Source organism: Pseudoliparis swirei, chromosome 3 (genome assembly GCF_029220125.1).
Source record: "Pseudoliparis swirei isolate HS2019 ecotype Mariana Trench chromosome 3, NWPU_hadal_v1, whole genome shotgun sequence".
NCBI classification, from domain to species: domain Eukaryota; kingdom Metazoa; phylum Chordata; class Actinopteri; order Perciformes; family Liparidae; genus Pseudoliparis; species Pseudoliparis swirei.
This window is the reverse complement of record NC_079390.1, coordinates 7728965-7748587: the sequence shown is the minus strand read 5'-3', so window position 1 is coordinate 7748587 and position 19623 is coordinate 7728965. Positions and strand designations below refer to the sequence as shown.

At 40.9% G+C, this 19623-nt stretch overlaps 1 long non-coding RNA gene across 1 annotated transcript; it reads right to left on the bottom strand.

Annotated features, from left to right (window-relative positions):
* Positions 1–4340: 4340 nt before the first annotated feature.
* Positions 4341–5844, bottom strand: LOC130190885 (uncharacterized). Its single transcript, XR_008831082.1, has 2 exons — positions 5340–5844; positions 4341–4710 (listed from the first exon to the last, which is right to left on the bottom strand). It is a non-coding gene; the product is annotated as an uncharacterized LOC130190885 (long non-coding RNA).
* Between the last annotated feature and the right edge of the window lie 13779 nt (positions 5845–19623).

Below are 19623 nucleotides of genomic sequence, written 5' to 3'. Positions count from 1 at the left end.
AACTTATTATTCAAAGTTGAATAGCATCTCTACAATGTAAAGAATGTAAAGGATAGGTGCACATGTACGTTTGTCTTGAAACAATACTGACATGACAATGCACATTTTTGTGATTGTTTCTCTAAAGAAGGTTTTTCAACGAATGGGAGCCATGATGTTCTGATACTTCCACCATGATCACTAAGCTTTTCATTTAACCCTTGTGTTGCCTTCGGGTCAATTTGACCCAATTCAATGTTTAATGTCGGTGTTCTTTCGGGAGTCAACAAACAAACATAAAGTACCTCACACTTAAACTTGGAAAACAATATTAATTCTAATAATTTTCTGGAGATTTTAATAGCTGGGGTCATATTGACCTCAAGGGTAAAATATGTTAGTAAATATAAAGGTAACAGAAGGGTTAAACATTGAATCGGGTCATATTGACCCGAAGGCGACAGGAGGGTGAAACATTGAATCGGGTCAAATTGACCCGAAGGCAACACAAGGGTTAAAGGTGAAAACCATCTCGACATGAATTTAAAGGATAGGTGCACATGTACGTTTGTCTTGAGACAACACTGACATGACAATATCTCCAAAGAATTCCCTTTCTAAAGCAATTTAAATATGAGTGAGCCATAGTCCTTGTTCTGTGTATAAATGCATTGTGAAGTTTATCTGAAGCTAATCTGAGGCTTCGGCGGTTACAGTTAGACTAAACAAGAGGGTATCATCAGAGGTTGCGGCCTTTTTATCGAATGAAATGATTTCTTTGTGCTGCAACAGGCGATGTTCCCTCGCTGAGCAACAGCACAGGGAAAGAGAGAGAGCAGGAATGTGGGGGAAAAAAAGACTGGAACCCCAACTGAACTTTACACTTAATTTAGCATGGAACAAGAACTGATGATTTACTTGAAGGGAGCGAAAGCATTGTATTACCTTTTCTAAACAAAACGTTTTAGAATAATTTGAAAGCGATCTTGATTACATAAACATCACACACACAGCGAAGTTAAGTGAGGCAAGGCGACAACAGTCCTGAGTAGGACTGCTGTCAGGGAGAAGATCAAAAGCCAAACTCAAAGTAAACTAGAATGAGCACTCGGTAGAGCGCATACCTTCACATATCACAAGATTGGGTATTGAATTATGAACATTTTGGCATTAGTTGCATGCCAATTGGATATAAATTGACCGCGCTATGGTAAAAATGAAGATGTTGACCTTTTCATGACCTTGACCATGACCTTTGACCCGATCGATCCCAAAATCTAATCAAATGGTCCCCGGATAATAACCAATCATCCCACCAAATTTCATGCGATTCGGTTTAATACTTTTTTACTTATGCGAATAACACGCATACAAATAAATAAATAAATACACGGCGATCAAAACATAACCTTCCGCATTTTCAATGCGAAGGTAACCGTATGCATGTCATGCACAGTGTGTGACACAGAGCAACGAGTACATATAGAAGTCAACTGCAGATGAAGAAAAGCAAAAACTTTGCCCAGCCAGCTGTCGGCTTCATCCTCACTGGTCTGAGATCAGCCCTCCTGGGTGAGTCCAGAGTGGAGCCTCCCGGAGCATCACTCACAGCCCTGCTCACCGGTCAGCCCTGCCAATGCTGCAGTGATCGATGCACTGAGTTCCTGGCTGCACACTCACCTTCATCCATCCTCAGGAGAGAGCATGAATCGAGAGAACAGAAAGAAAGATGTAAGCATCAAGTGAGAAGCAGAGCCAGGGAGAAGATAGTCAGGAAAAGAAACATCTCTCAACGCCTGCAGAGTGAGATAAATAGGAAGGGCCGTCTGATACATGAGTTGATGAATGATGAAGCTCACACCTCCCCCAACAGCCTCCCATCGCTTCCCTCTTCGACACACATCCTCACTTCCCCTGCTAATTTATTTACTTGAATTGTGCAGCGTGGGACCAGAGAGGAGAGGTGATGGATGGAGCGGAAAGTCATACAGGGCCGGGGCAGCGTTTGGACTTTTGTGTGTGTGTGTGTGTATGTGTGTGTGTGTGTGTGTGTGTGTGTGTGTTGTTCTTCTATTAATGTGAGAACCAGTTTCAGGCCTTTCAACTAACAGCATTTTTTGCATTTCATGAAACTGTGGTCAGTCCACGCTTCTTCCAGCCGGTCAGGTTCTGATTTAGTAAATTGGAGTTAATAAGTTAATAATTAGAGATCAAAACTAGCATTAACTACCAGGAGCCAAATGTTAAAGCCAGTGTGGAAGAGCTTCAAGATTTTGTTCCTCAAATGCATCCAAGTAAAAGCTCGCACTGCACTGACGTCAGTGGGAAAGAACAGCGTGGGCTTTTTTCTGGTGTATTTACTTTTTTCTTTTCATGCCTTGACTTGATTTGTGAATCTCAGCAAAATCTCTGAACAATTAGCTTGTTGTTCACAACAGATTTCAATGTGTCATTCCGTGAAACAAACTGCACATGTCGTCACATGCAAAAGGAGTTAGTGATCAAAACATAGAGAGAGAGAGTTTTACAGTTTTGTCTTTTGATGACAATGGTTTTAAACAATCCTCTGCTCAAGATAAATAAACATGTCTCTGTTGTCCCGGTAATGTGAGAAATAATCGGATTAATAAATGGTCCTGGTCCTTATACAGCATCGACACCACCTCGAGCCCCTGCAGCTTGATGCACTCACACACTTACGCCGAGTGTGCCGGGACGTTGACAACCCTCTCTGAGGGCTCAGTGCCGAGAGGATAGATATTGAGATTGGTGACATCATCATGGTCATGCTGGCCACACGCCAACTCTGCCTTCTTACCCAAAGGCGTGTGTGTGTGTAACTTCAGTTCACTCGATCTAAATGCAACTTTATTCACTCAATGTCTACCCTCATTCCTCCAACAGGAAAGCTGGAGCCTTTCCATCAAGACCTCCGAATTTAATAAAATGTGTTTTTGCTGTAGAACGACGTGAAAGGATTGTATGATCTGACGCTCGGTTCAGACAGAAACACATCACGGTTAAGGTGTGGGAAAGGTCATGATTTGGAGTTAATAGAAGTTCATTTTAGAAGGACTGCAGTCGGGGTCAAAGAAAAGCGATATTGGAAACAGGAAATGAACAGCGGTCGTCTACGGTGAAGTCCGATGTTTTATTGAACCACGGCAACCAACGTCACCCGACCTCTTGCTCGACTCCTGTCTTCATCACGACGGCTGACATGTGGCTTTGTCGTTTAATGTCATCTGTTGTTGTTTTGGGTAAACAACTGATGCAGTCTCATGATGTCACACATAGTCAATCAAAAGACACAAACATAGTTTGCTCCATGTGGCAAAAACTCATTTTTGTTGAGTGATTCTAAATTAGAAACGTGGGTGGGAATCTCAGTTATTACACACACACACGCACACACACACACACACACACATACTGTATTTAGCTGTGTTTTAACAGACTTCTAGAGACAAAATAATACTATTTTTGAAGAAGTTTTATTGGGAGTGAAGTCCTCTGAACTAAAATCCAGGAAGGGTGTGTTGCTTGGAGACATGAAAGCGTCTCATCCTCTCTTCCTGGCTTCCTCCGTACAGATTTGACATATAAGCGAGTTCCGTCTTAATTTGTGAATTGCTCGGAACTTTGCACTGACTGGTTTATTTACAAAGCATTCAGAGTGTGTGTGTGTGGGGTGTGTGTGTGTGTGATTTTCTTTGCTTGTGTATAAATGTTTACATGGCCCAGGAATGTTCTGCAATGTGATCTACTCGCCAGAGTGCCAACAGCCACACACACACACACGCACGCTCGCGCACATAGTCACACGTGCACACACACACGCATTACGGCTACGATGAACATTACTGGTTGGGTGTGCTGCTTATACGGTTGGTTAGCTCAGTTTATTCAGTGCCTTCCTCTTCCATCCACGACTGAACACACAGCACAGGCATGTCCCGGAGAAATGTATTGTCATTTTACACATAGATACACACATGTATACACACACACTCACACACGCGCACACAATGTGTCATTATCGTGATGTTGATCGTGAAGGCCAAATCATGAATCAGAGTTTGGGTATGTTCAATTGACCTCCTATAAAACAGATTCTGCAGAGCTACAGAGGCACCACTTGATCCCAAACCTCCACCCCACCCACCCGGGCACACACACACACACACACACACGCACACACACGCAGGATAGTGGGCCAGGGGTAGGGATGGGTATCGTTAGGATTTTATCGATACCGATACCGATACCGGTATTGCTTATCGGTATCGGTATTTTTCGATACTCTTATCGATACTTTTCAATAATTTGGTGCTCAAAATTATAGACATGAATACAAGATGTGAAGATTAAACAGTTATTTTATTGATATTGTCTTGCAGAAGTAACTGTATAACTTACATTAGCTTCTCAGAAGCAGACAAAAATAAATATAATAACTTAAAGGGGCCTGGCTCTCCCTATCATGCTTTTTGGAGTTTTCCCTCAAACAGAGGATGAACATTTTTTGTAATGTAGTGGAGCGTGACCGTTATGTAGTGGTCCTGTGTAATACTGGTCCACCCATCACTTGTAATGGCAACTTTTTCCACACTGGCAAGCTCTGCCCTCAGGTTCTCTTTTTCGATGTTATACCAAGCAGGTATGAGTGTGTTGGACAGAGTGTCTCTGGAAGGGGGGTGGTAATTAGGGTTAAGGGCTGTGGTCATCTCCCTACAGTTGTAAAAATAGCAACAAGCATACATATTTAATTATATACATGTATATTGTAATTTATTACATCAGTTAAACTGAATAACTTACTACACTCTGTAAATAATATGTTACATCTTTGCACTTCTGTTTATATGCTACCTGCCATACTCTATGCTGTAGATTTTTCAGAACATCCAATTTAAGAAGTAACATAGAGTGCAAGAATGCTCACAACGTCGTAGTCTGCTTATATTCAACACAGAAGAAAACGTTGGGCAAGTCAAAACTAGGGCTAACTTACCTAACAATTAGATAGCGATTTATGCTAAGCCAGCTACCGGCTACCAAACGTACCTAAACCAACTGGACTCCACTGTACTGAAGGGCTGCATATCCTTCACAATATACTTTGCGATAGCCCTATGACATGTTGCTTTCTGATCCTGTGTCATTGTCCCTCGTTTAGCTATAGAGAATGGAGAGGCCACCGCTGTCTGACTTCTCCTAACATTCTCCTGTGTGGATGCTGTCGCTGTTGCTGCTGCTTGACTGACGTTGTCTATGGGATTATTTGGGGACATACATTAGAAGTTGCTTGATGGCTCCGAGTTAATAATTGTAGAGTTATAAACAAAAACAAATGTTACCTTCACGTGTCGAAGTCGAGGCAGCCGTCCCGCAACTCGCACCAGGTTGCACTGAGGAGGAAGACGTTGTTGTTGTGCTAATGCTAGCACTATTAGCACTAGCATTACTAGCAGCCACAGTGTTTACTAGGCTGTCAAATATGCTGCACCGTTTGAGATTCAACGAGTGTCTCGTTTGCAAATGCTTCATCAAGTTGCTTGTGTTACCCCCTTTACAAGCAACGACTTGAGTACAAAGATTGCACTTTGCACTATCGCCACTCAATTTTTGAAAGTGCACCCAGACCTTTGATCGCTTCGCTCTGTCCGCCATGACTGCGGGAGTCTCACAGTCACAACACAAATCACAACAATGATAAGGGCGCGCCGCTGGCCAATCAGAGGGGTCTCAAACCGGGATGAGGGTCACGTAATATACCGATAGCAGCACCGTATGTCCAGCGGCTTAACGGTAAACCGATACCGTCAAATCAGGTACCGGTATTGACTTAGTACCGGTTCTCGGTACCCATCCCTAGCCAGGGGTGAGCATGGCTGTTCTGTTTAACAACTAATGAAGCAGGTCTCAAAGACAAGATAGCAATTCCTGCCATTTCCACTCTGAACAAACACACACACACACACACACACACAGGCACACTGCCATCCATGACTCTGAATAACAATCACAACAAATAAAAGTGCCTGTGAGGGGGAAACTTTCCTCATCGTCTGTTTTAATTTGAGTCTTATTTAATGAGTTGAGAATCAAACGTCGGATAAGGGGGTGGGCGGCGGCGGGCGAGGCGGCACGCAGAGACGACAAAAGACGCTGAGAGGGGGAGAAGAAAAAAGAAAACGACAAAGAGACATCAGACTCCATCAGTCTGAAAATAGAGCAGCTTTTTGTTTCATCCGACACGGAGAGGTGTCGATAATTAGGCTCTGTCAGGTAGAGCGGGGCTGTGTGCACATGTGTTTGCGTGCGTGTGTGCGTGTGCGTGTGTGTGTGTGTGTGTGTGTGTGTGCAAAGTCTTCCTGACAGTATGTGCTGAGAGCACTGTAAATGCATGGGTACTGGTTGTCAGTGTGTGACAGCTATAAATGGCCCTTTGGTTCTCTTCTCAACACCACATCGACACTCATACACCCGCTCTCTCTCTCTCTTTTCTCATACACATACACACACATCAGCACCTATACTGCTAAGTTAGAGCAAAGGATCTTCATGTTCATGTTCATCGACTTAATTATCATCAGAACCAACACTCGCCTGCCTCCCCACTCGATGGAGTAACGCTGAGAACGAGGATGATGGAGGTTCCCATGCAGCTTGTTAACATCCTGTAAATACAAAAGAACTTGACTGGCAAATTATTGTAAATGATATATTTATTGTAACATAGGGGGAGTTTTATTTCAAAGAGGCATTAGAGTAGATCGCTATTATTTCAAAAATAACATTTCGGGAAAAATTTGGAAAGTCATCTTCATTAAAAACTCATTATGATCTAAATTATGCATGGTGGTTGTAATATAAAGGGCAAAAGATGTTGCTTGGCACCGAAAATTTGAAGTGGATGTTCGAGGAGCAGATCGATGGTAGAGAGTAAAAAAAATCAATTCGAAAAATTCAAGTGAAACAGAGGTTAAATGAAAACTGGTGAAATAAATAAAGAATAAATACTAAAAAACAATAACTTAAAATGCAAGACAAGTGGGAGAAAAAACAAGGGTTAAACCAGCAAGCTGCCACCCACTCTCCAACTACCACTTTAAGCTACTGGGTTAGGGTTGGAAAGATCAAAAAAGATAAGACATCCTTTACAACTTGGGAGGCTGCAACGAAATGCAACGATCCAATGATGTATATGATCAATTAGGTATTATTGTCACATCCTCACCATAACTATATTCACATAAATGTCGTAGATCTTCAGTGAATGGTAAAGTTACAAAAATAAGTTTGAAACGTTTCTCTATCAAACTTTATCTGCAGTATTAAAAATGATTTTCCCATCGTCTATTGTAAAAGGGAAGGAGAGTAAAGCTAATTATAATTTATATCAGAGGCCTCTTAGCGACTTCGACATGTCGTGGTGAGTAACACCCAGCCATGACTTATGTTGTGTTGGTAACTACGTGGTAAGAGATGACCGACGTGGTCATCCGAGAAAAATCTTAAAGGGTTAAAGTTAAAGAGCCCATTAAAAAAAAAATCTTGTCTGCTAAAATAGGTTTTTACACTATCCATCACTCACTGTGTGTGTTGCTCACAGTCAGCGAGGTCACAGTTCAGACAGCTGGATATTAACGTTGCAACTAATGGACTCATCTGTTTATTCATAAAGGTTTCCTCTCTCTTTTTTTTTCTCTGTGGGAGCAAGTGCAGTGTGTGTGTGTGTGTGGGGGGGGGGCATGCAAAGAGGACCGTTTTTAGCGGTTTCACGTTGCGTCTCCTGGGATGCTGTGGTGACTCTACCCAGAGTGCTTTGCTGCACAGGCAGGTCTGTGTGGAAGTGAGCTGGTAGTTTTATTACATTACTGTCAGGCACAGAGACCCACTGTAGCCCAGCATCAGGATGCACGCTAATCCACCGCCAACTAGATGTGTGTATAGTGTGTGTTTTTTGTGTGCGTGTATTTGTATGTGTCCATACCTGCATATAAAGTTTGTTTGCATACGTGTGTTTTCGTATGTACCACTTAAAATACTTATTATTATATTATTTATTTTTCAGTGTAGCTGATTGAATGCAGTCACATGTGTGTGTGTGTCTTGATAAACAGGAAGGAGAGTGTGTGTTGAGGAGCGCGATGTGTGTCGGTGCTTGTGAATGTGTTGTATGTGACATGGCTGATGTCTAAATCATCAACAGGCCACAGGTGCCATCAAACACCTGCTGTTGACAGCAAGAGGTGCTCATGGGAACTGCGGTGCAGATAGAAGAGCATGGACAGTCCTGACAGCTGGCCAATCATCGCCGCTGAAAACCTTTCCCATGATGACCTCACCAGACCTCAATCGTTGAGCTGAACTATCGGACTGCTCTTGGAAAGTTGCAACGAAATGGCTCTTTTTAAATCGGATTATTAACAAAGTGGAAGTTCATGATTGTGAATCTGAAACATGTTGAGATTCATTAATCTGATATAAATGTTGTTTATTCTTATTCTTTTAATTTTGGGGATTTTTCAGAATGCAAGCTCATATTTGTTTTAACACTTGGGGTGTAAGCATATGTAGGTTAAATTGTACATTTATTTTTTAAGTGTATAATCAGCATTTAAACATAGGTTTCCAACTCTCACTGAAACCAGGTAAACAAACCTGCTGCGTGTTTCCTCCAATTATTCCAAGAGGTCGGTCGTGAACTCTGATGTACCAGCTGGGATTTTCTAACATTTGGCTTTAATAATATCAGCAAACACAATACTGCCTGGCAACTAAAAGAGTTCTGAAATCATGTATTCCCTTTTGGGAATACCAGTAAAACCTGTTGATGGTGTTATTCTAACACCTCCGAAGGCCAGATTCAAGCCGGGAAATAGCCTTTTTTACACCTTGATTACGCATGTAAGTGGTGTCAGTGTTGTAGTGGTTCCCAACCTTTTTGGTTTATGATGCTTAAAAAATCTATATTTTAAATAAAAAAAGATAAAGATGAACAATTTGCATTTACTTTCAGGAACGTACACAAAATGTGACGATTACATTTAACCCATTCTAAAGAAACGGGGCTTCTGTGAAGAACAACTCGCTCAGCTACACTTGGGGACATACAGATTGCAGCAGCTGAGGATCGAACCAACGAGCTGGTGGGAAAGGAGGAGCCGCTCTCCTCCCTGACCCCAAGACGCCCCCTAAACATTGCAATGTCTTTACTTTAATACACTCGCTGGTGTTATCTATTAACTCACAAGAATAAAAGCAAAGGAACAATATAAAAGAATAAAATGACCACACACTGACAAAAAATTAGGAAGTTCTTCTGACGCAAAAATAATAATATTTGTAAGGGAAGAAAGGTTTGAAAAGCAGGTGAATTGAATTACTGTTATGTTGGTAGCAATATATATAGCTAAATATAACATTATGAGTATGTGCTTTGATACATATGTTGTTTTATATTAGTGAAATGGGTTTACTGGACGTAAAGCCTAAATAGCATTAATTGAAACATTAAATGATCAAAGGCTTAAAAGCTAACAATTAATTATGGAGTAACTAACCCCTGTCCGATTTGACTTTTTTGAAAAAGATTTTTTTTAAAGTTATAGATAGTTATATAAGATACAAATCATGAACCAAAATACAATATTTTAAAAACAAACACAAATGTTGAGAAAATATATTTTTTAACTCTTTTAATTTCTGTGGCTTTGCTCCAAACTGAAAATAATTTATCTGTGGGAGGGGCCTGTTTCCCAGGGCAACAGTTGGCTGCTCTGAGAGGCAGATGAGCAAACATGAGATATGTTGACGAGTCGTCTAACGCTGTTCAACCCGCCAGCAACGCAGGAAAGTGGCCTTAATGGTTTATCACGATCTATCTTTACAACGAGCTGCTCCCAGTGTTCTTATGATCAGCTGCTGCTGTTGTTGTGTGGATCAACAGAAACACATTCATGTCTAAGTTTCCTCAAACAGTTCCCAGACACACAAAGCTACGTCTGTGAAATGGACGGACGTTTATTACAAGCCCACTCCTCGGGCCACAAATAGCCTCGCTGCTGCTCGGAGCTGGAATAGTTGGCTTCCCTCTGTGGTGCGAGCAGTTTGGGAGCGTTGCTAATGTGGGATGACAGGTAAACTTGTGAGGCTGGCCTCCGTACCAGCGGCCACTGCTGAGACGCTGTGTGAGTGTGTGTGTGTGTGTGTGTGTGTGTGTGTGTGTGTGTGTGTGTGTGTGTGTGTGTGTGTGTGTGTGTGTGTGTGTGTGTGTGTGTGTGTGTGATCGTGGCGTTGTGGGGGAGTAGCCATCAGTGTGTCCAGGCAGTAATCAGGTCGTAAACTCCATCAGGTTTTGTTTTCTCTGGAAGACTTTGGAGGGACCGAGGGGAAGGACTAAGGTGGGCGAGAAGGAAGGAGGCAGTAAAACTCTGGTTAGCTCTGTCAGCTCTCCGTCAATCAACAGCGAGACGGAGGGGACCGAGCGTAGCCAGGGGAATTAGGAGAACATAAAACATGCAAGGAAAAGATGGGGGGGGGGGGGGGGGAGTCAAACAGGTTGGCAGAGAGCAAGAGAGCAGCAGGACAAAAACAATATATGGCTTTTTTGTGGTTTAAAAGTATTTTCAAAAATGTTTTATAGAATTTTACAGCCTTCTGTGGCGGCAGATGGTTGGAGTTTGACACATGTGACAATAAATAAGAATTATTAGACTGGAGTCTGGTGGGGGGCTTCTGTCCGGCAGTCGCAGCCCTGCATAATCTCAGTCATCACTTGTCTCTAGTTTGTCAGTAGCGGCCGACACATGTGGTGCACTAAATGCACACACACACACACACACACACACACACACACACTCTGCAGACTTCAGAGGTCATCTTGGGGGGGCTTTTGAAGCGAAAGAGGGGGCTGATGATAGGTCGAGGTTATATTTGTGTGTGTGTGTGTGTGTGTGTGTGTGACGACGACGATGATGATGATGATCATGATGATATGGAGTAAATGGTCATATCTGTCAGGTTAGGTGGTGTTCACAGCAACTGTTGTGATGAAAACACCATTTCATTTTTGTGAGAGAGACGCTGGATATTATTACACACACACACACACACACCTACACACACACACACATAAGATAACATACACCTGGTCAAATACGCAGCAGGGTTTTCTAATCTTCCGCTATGAGAGACAAGATCCAGCTGTTTTCTTGTTTGTGTGTGTGTCTGTGTGTGTGTGTGTGTGTGTGTGTGTGTGTGTATGTGTATGTGTGTGTCCTTGCTGGAGGACTAATTGTAACTGGACCCGGTCCTGAAGCTTTTCAGAGCTTCCTGTTGTGACTCCTTTCGGGGGTCAAACACTCGTCTCCCACCCAGTAGCCCAAACAACAGAACAGTGTGTATCTCATATCAATATCCGATCAGACTGAAACTAAATGTATGTTACATCCCCCGGTCTGATCGCTGCAAGCCAATGAAACCTTTCTAGAAGGGAAATCAAAATCAGGACATTGACCAGGTTAATAGGCCTTTTTTTAACCCTCCTGTTACCTTTAGGGTCAATTTGACCCCATTCAATGTTTAATGTCGGTGTTCTTTGGGGTCAATTTGACCCCAGGCTGTTTTTCACTGTGTCAAACATATAAAAAATATCAAATTTTTTATATATTTAACGGGCTATTTAGGTAGTCAACAAACAAACATAAAGTACCTCACACTTAAACTTGGGAAACAATATAAATTCTAATAATTTTCTGGAGGTTTTAATTGCTGGGGTCAAATTGACCCCGAGGGTAAAATATGTTAGTAAATGTTAAGGTAACAGTAGAAAAAGCAGAGGTGTGAATAATAACATGATTAATGGCTGAACTGCTTTTAGCTGCTTCAAGTTTAGGGTCCTGGTGTCGTTCATGCACACATTTAAACACAAATAAAAAGCAACTATTAAATGCCAGTAAGAAACGCCGCACTTTCTCTTCAACTTCCTCTTTGAATCGGCAAAAAAACTGAATTCACTTAACTTTGTCTTTCTTTATATATTTATTTATAATACTTTATAATTCCTTTAAAAAAAAAAGGTTTTACAAATGGTCTTTGAGTAGATGTTACTACGGCCTTCCAGTGTGATTACTGTATATCAGTTTCTCCAAATCAATACAATGATCATGTATTTCCTCTGTCATGGGCATCCGCAGGCGGTCAGCAGGTCAGTGGCAGCTCACAATCTGATTGGTTCGCACTCCACTGGCCAAGGAACAACTGACTATGTGTTGCTAATCTGGGATCTGTGCTTTTTTTAGTTTTCTTTAGTTTTTTTGCCATTAAACTAACAGACAGGGACCAACATATTAAAATGCAATTGTTTCAGTTTAAAGAGATGAATAAGATGAAAAAAAAACGTGCATGAATTTTCAACCAAAATGTATTGTTGTTTGGGGTACAGTAAGTACAGGGTTGACTCTCAACCCTGTTTTCAGATGCAAAGAATACAGAGTATTTACTGAATGGTTGGAGTCCATCTTCACAAATGTATTCACTGATTATTAGAGGCAGTAATAAACATTTAGAAACATTCACATTTCAGCTTTCATGTCTAAGAGGCTGTGATTCATTCTCTATCAAAGGCATTTGAAAAGCAATTAAGTGCATTAAGTTTTTAACTAAATACATGTTCACATCTCCAGGTCCCCCACCACCTCCTCTTTATAGCATACATTCATGCATAAACAAATGCACATGCACACACACACACATACACACACTCACAGACACACATATATCCCCCCTCGTGATATCCGATGTGATGTTTGAAGCTGTGAAGATTGTCAGGATGTTTTTTTGCCGTAAAGCCCATGGGCCTCATTTAAGAACAGAGAGGTGCTTTCGCATGTTAAACAACGTGTGTGTGTGTGTGTGTGTGTGTGTGTGTGTGTGGCATCAACAGTTTTTAAAAAAATTTAAAGCGTATACAGTTCAGTATCGGGGTTGTGTATAGTGGGAATGTGTGTTTGACATAATGGTGAAGACGTGTAATGAAGACAAACATGAGGCCAAAGCAGAGCATACCATTTGAAATATTATAGGAGAAGAGTTAATGTATCTCACAGATCTAAAGAAGTTAGGGAGCACTAATTAAAATTGCTTCCATGACCCAGAAGCACTTATTAATTCCCAGAATTCAATTAATTTGATAACAAAAATCATGTGAATGTCAGTCACCTAAACCAACCTACCGTGTATTACTTCAAATATAATTATTAATCACACAAGAACCAGCCTTTTCGGAAGGTACACACAAAGTAGTTGAGTTATATCATTACATTTGTGTTATATATGAAACATAATGTTGTACTTCTGAAGAAAATGTGGATTGAACTATCGAAAAAAAAAGGAATAACTGTTAAGAATATAGAAAATATATACTAAATAAAGGTTGACATTTCATATTTGTAGAAAACTAACTTCAGGTTAGATCTGACCAACTGAACATGTCCAATAACTTTAGCACAATGTTCAACATCAAAGTAAAATAGTTTGAGGGATTGAGGTTCTGAGTTTATATTAGCTTGCACTGGTTTCGACATGAAAACACACACAAATACACACACACACACACACACACACAGGGAGACACACAGTGTCTAGACCATTCAGCTGCAATGAGACCCTAAATCTCCACTTTGCATTAGTTAGTCTGCTCACGAGAATTATGGTATAATTAGCCTAATTTGTTGAATTCTGCGTGTCCCCATCTGTAAATCCCAATGACACCCCCACACACACACACACACGCACACACTAACACACACACACGCTCTCCCCCTTCCTCTCTTTGATGATTAGAGTACACCTCACTCACGGGTGGCAGCTCTGCCATTTCACAGTGTTGTAGTTGTGGTTAGTTTAGTTGAGGTTAAGTCAACAATGTAAATTACTACAGTATGTAACTCTGAGTGTGTGTGTGCGTGTGCGTGTTTGTGTGTGTGTGGGGGGGAGGGGGGGGTATTACAGTGCCCTGTATCAGCAGCAGCCCCTGCTCTAATTGAGCAGCAGTTGTGTGTAATGGCTGTGATATGTATCAGCACAGCTAGATCAGGAATGATAACGATCCGGGTTGCCAGGCTTGGTCTCGTGTTTACAGGACATGGTCTTATCTCCTGAGCCTCTGCAATTATTGTGAAGCCATGTAATGAGTGACAATAAGCACTTAATAGAGCAAATGAAGGGGAGTTGTGTTTTTTGGTTCATTCTCACAGTACTGAAAGTCTATTATTTGTTGTACTCTGTTTAGAGAGCCTGACAATTACATGTGTATGTGGTATTACTGCTAGAAGTACATCAGGTTTGATTATTTTCGGAGGTGAAATGGATGAAGCTGTTGAAGCTTATTAGCTGTATTGCACCGTCCTCTTTTATCCATTGTCACAGTAAAAAAACGAGAAGGGTTTTCAGACGAGACGAGAATAAAATATCTTAAAATATTCTTCATGTTATCCAGTGCAACAGTGTGGCTGTGGCATGTTTACATGGTGATCGAAGATTCTTTCAATCTTCTGATCAAACTCGTCAAAAAAGCCCCGCTGGGCCAATAGTGAATATTGAGCTCACTTTGGGTGACGTGGATAGACTTTCTTCATTCATACCTCACTGAAGATCATAAAACACGCTGGTCTCAGCCGTTTTAATCCTTTGACCTGTTTTCTCCCAGTTTACTGCAAACATAGCACATGCACGCAGACACATGCAGGTTTAAACGCAGCGCACTAATGGTTTCCATAAAGTGTTCATCAGTCTGTGGCCTGGAGGGAATGATTGGTAAGTCATACTGTTGAACTTGGATCACGGCTCGGGGCTAAGATCAGCTCCTGGGCGAAGCATATAGGGGCAGCTGCAGCCACTCATTTGTGGCCACCCAGGACAAGCTAGTGTGTAAGCGTGTGTGTGTATGTGTGTTTGTGTGTGTGTGTCTGTCTGTGTGTGTGTGTATGTGTGTGTGTGTTACTAAGTGAAAGGCATGGCAGCTGCAGAGGTCTATTCATAGTGCACTGATATCTCTGATGAAGACTGATGTCTCTTTCCTCTTCTGTAAACCTGCCATCCCTCCATCACCAGGACTTATTTCTGTCAGCTCGACCGTCATCGTTCTTTTACTGTACGACTTCAGTAACCATCCCATCATCTTAACACACCAGTGAGGAAAGGAGAGACCATCAGTAGTAGAACAGTTTTTTTCCCAATATTATTGCTGTAAGTGAAAGATACATTGAGATAGATATCACGATCCAGGATTACACGCAAAGACGAGGTCGTTTGACCGGAAATCAACATCAAAATATGTTTCCAATAGCGATATACTATCCATCACAGTATGGCAAATGTACGCAAACTAATATATATTAGCTTGGATTCGTTCAGCTGGACAACAGAATTTCTGAAAAAAATAATGAAATATTATATCATCACAATACTATTCAACAGAAAGCCATTTAACAGTAATATGTAATTAAAGTCCAGCCCTTTTATGGATTCCTGAAATCAAAGGATACATGACAGACAAATAATCTCACCAGCCACAATCTTCTCTCCGGTTATGTGTGTTATCCATCGAGGAAGGTTGACACCCCCCGAAACTTGGGAAAGTACCACTCTCCCATCTGTCATGCTTCTGATGGCCCTCCAGGGAAATTTGACCTTGAAAAGGGAGCGGCCTCTCTGGACAGTGCCCTACCATTAGTTGGGATATTGCAGAACTGGGCACTCGTTTATTCTGCCGGTTACAACCGGTTGCATCAGGAATCTGTTCTCCAAACACAAAACATCCATCAATCCATCAATCTATCCATATATATATATATCTATCCGTCAATCTATATATCCATCTATCCATCTATATATCCATCTATCCATCAATCTATCCATCTATATATCCATCTGATCTATCCATATATTCATCTATCTATCTATCCATAATCCATCTCTCCATCTATCCACCTATCCACCCATCTATCCATATATATAGCTATCCATCTGTCCATCTATCCATCTATATATCTATCTACCCATCTATCCACTCATATATCCATCGATCCATCTATCTATTCATCTATCCATCTATCCACCTATATATCCATATATATATATATATATATACATATATACCCATATATATATATATTCATCTATCTATCTATCCATCTATCTATCCATCTAACCACTCATCCATCTATCTATCCATCTACCCATCCGTCCATCCGTCTATCCATCTATCCATTTATGCATCTATCTATATATCCATCCATCCATCTATATATCCATCTATCTATCTATCCATCTAACCACTCATCCATCTATCTATCCATCCATATATCCACCTATACATATATCCATCCGTCTATCCATCTATCCATTTATCTATCTATCTATCCATCTTTCTATCTATCCATAGGAGTACACATGCCTGTCACCCTTGCTCATCTTCCTCCAGCCTCATTCATCCTCCCTCTGGTCTATAGGTCCAACAACCTCGTTAGCACCAAGACACTCACAAAAACACACATACACACACACACACACACACAAACAAGCCACAACTTGCCCAGCAGATACACATTTAACCATGATGCCTCAGGGGACAGCCAGAAGGTAGCCGGAGGGGAGAAAACCCAAGAGCGAAAGAGATGGAGGGAAGAAAGAACAGTGCAAACATCTAAGGTCACATTCTTCCTGGTGCAGCTGGCTTCCCTCTTTGATTAAAAGGGATTTGAGTGTTTTCACAATGATCAGTGTTAAGTATGATACTCCTCGCTCTGTGCATTTGTGCATCAACTCATGCATACCCACATACAGGATCTTCATAAGTCTGACAGACGTCGTTTTGTTCACGTAAGCCACATTCTTCCATATTTGGGCATCGTTCCCATTTCCTGCCATGAATATGTATGCAAGTGGATGGAATCTAACACAAGCAGAGCTCCCGACGCACACACACACACACACACACAAACACGCACACACAATGCCACCGAGTGTTAAGAGATTTACAACAACACTTGTGTGTCGCTGAAAAAACAGAATCTATTTAAATCTATTTCAATTAACTTATCAACACTTTTACATTACTTTACACTGCATGTTGAGTGACAGGAGGCGACTTATCCAAAAGTAAATTTAGGTTATATTCATCAATAAATGGATGGATGGATGATTTTGAAACAAGGTACGTCATACTTGATCAATCAAAACAGTGGAATATGTTTTTTTAACTGCTGTGTAAGTTTAAATAAAATACACAAACTTGCCATTACAAGTTCTCAGTTGGTCCTCGTTGAAATAATGGTATGTATTGTTTAAACATTCAGAATACAGTAGCTAAAGTGTTCGGCTGTAACACTGGCTTTATTTGATCTGCTGGAAGGACAAAAGGGAACTTATCTCTCTCCTCCTTCACATGTTTGCTAAATATATTTTTTTTGTGGTTGTATCGACCGATCGGAATCGAATCTGACTTGAGTAACAATTTGACTGACTAATTTGGTTTCAGACTAAATGCAAAGAACATTTTAGAAACCGCACATGACATAAACAGTCAACGTGAGGAAGCAAGCGAACACAAAAGGACATGAATTCTCTCTGCTTGAGCCCAAACTATAAATGTTTATCCCGTTACATCACGTCTCCAATTCATGAACTTATGGAGATAAGAAGGCCTTGATGTGAAGAGACTCTGGGATCCTGTGCCTGTTGACTTTGGCAAAAATTGTATTCATCTTGACAGGGACCATGTTTTTATTCTTTTAAAAAATGAATATGCCATTCCCTATGTTCAAGATATCTTATCCTTTCAAATCACTGCTTGACTTTTATCCTCATTTAACTCAGTTTTCCACCGATGACTTGAGGCTTCACAGCCGTGTGGCAGACATCCTTTTAAATTCAGGAGACAAGCAGAGTGAGGAAAAAGTTGGAAACACCTCTGACACGTTAACACACTTGGAGGTGAGTTAAATAACCACAGTGATTAGCGCCATAGCAATTCCCTCACTTCCCCTCTGCACAGCATCTCCCACACTCACACACATAGATGAGTAACACGCATGTTACACACACACGTATTCACTCTGTTATGCTGTAACATGTGACTGTGACAGAGCGTCATTACAGAGAGACAAAGACAACTATTTTTGTTCTGTGAAAACAAAACAGGATTCAACACTTTGTTGCATTCTGTTTGGAGACATAGTATAAACAAGCAGTATAATTATGGGCTTATTTGAGACAAACAACCGGTGTCTTTGTGTTTGTGTGTCTGTCTGTACGAGTGTGCGCAAACACGACTAGTTCTCTATCAGGGATGAGATGAGAAGTAAAGGATGAAAGATACTCAGTCTTACTTTGGCAGATGACAAATAAATGACAGCACACAAACACCGATACACACATGAACTCATAAATATACAAAAACACACACACACAAGCAAGCAAGCACGCAAACACACACTCCAAACAAATTTGTTTGAAAAGTGACACTTTTCACACTGTCATTACACCGCTCACGGCTGTCATTTTTAGCGTTTCTCATCAGTACATCACAAAGACAAAAATGTGTTCATTCACACACAGACACACACACACAAGGCTGACAAATGTGCAAAAATCATTTTAACACAAACAGCGAACGCACAGGCAGAGAGCAACACAAACCGTGAGTGTTTCTACAAAACAAACTGCCTTTTTTAGTTGTGATGAAGCTCCAACAGCAAGCGCTAATGAATACAAACACTGATGTGACGGATACAAGGATATATGTTCATACGGGGTAATATTAGCATCAGAAACTGTCAGATTTATTTTCTCAGGGGAGTGAGACACCACTAGTATTAATACGATGGGTTTTAGTTTAAATATCATACGGCATTCAACACTCTGATATGTCAGAATAGTTTACCTCCACAAAGGAATGTTTTTCAGATCATAAAGGATTTCTGTTTTGTTAAAATCCGACGACATTTCAGGACTAATTAATGCTTAGTGATATGTTTTTTTAGCTGTCTTCGTGTGGAGCTCAATAAATCAACTTGAACATGTGATTATGTATTAAAAACATAACTTTGTGTCTTTAACCATTCACATTTATATCTTATCTTTTGATTAAAACCATCACAAACTCACTCTAGTGTGTGTTACCACAAAACTGGCTCATAAGTCTGATTTTACGTGATTAATATTTTTTATCCATGAGTTGCAACTCACAACCGCCAAGCTTGCAAAGAAAAAACTTAGAACCGTAAGTAAGATTTATCTTCGGCTGGCTCAAATTTCCCTTATTCTGGAGTAATCGTGCCCTTTTTGAAACAGAAGGAAGCTGGAAGTGAGCGTTGGGCGCTCCTCTTGAGGCTCTGATAACAAGCTCTCTGCTTCCTCCATCCTTCGCCTTTGCTCTAACTACCAAACTGCAGTGTTGCATTTTTCAACATGAAAAAAATCTGGTAAAATGGCTAAAGAATTAGAGCAATGTCGTTCTGTAACCCTGTCAAAATGGGGTTGAACTGTAATGTTTCTACTTCAAAAACTAATCCCAATAGCTTTTTATTGTATATATATGAGTCTTTATTTAGGTTTTCTGCAGCTGTAAAG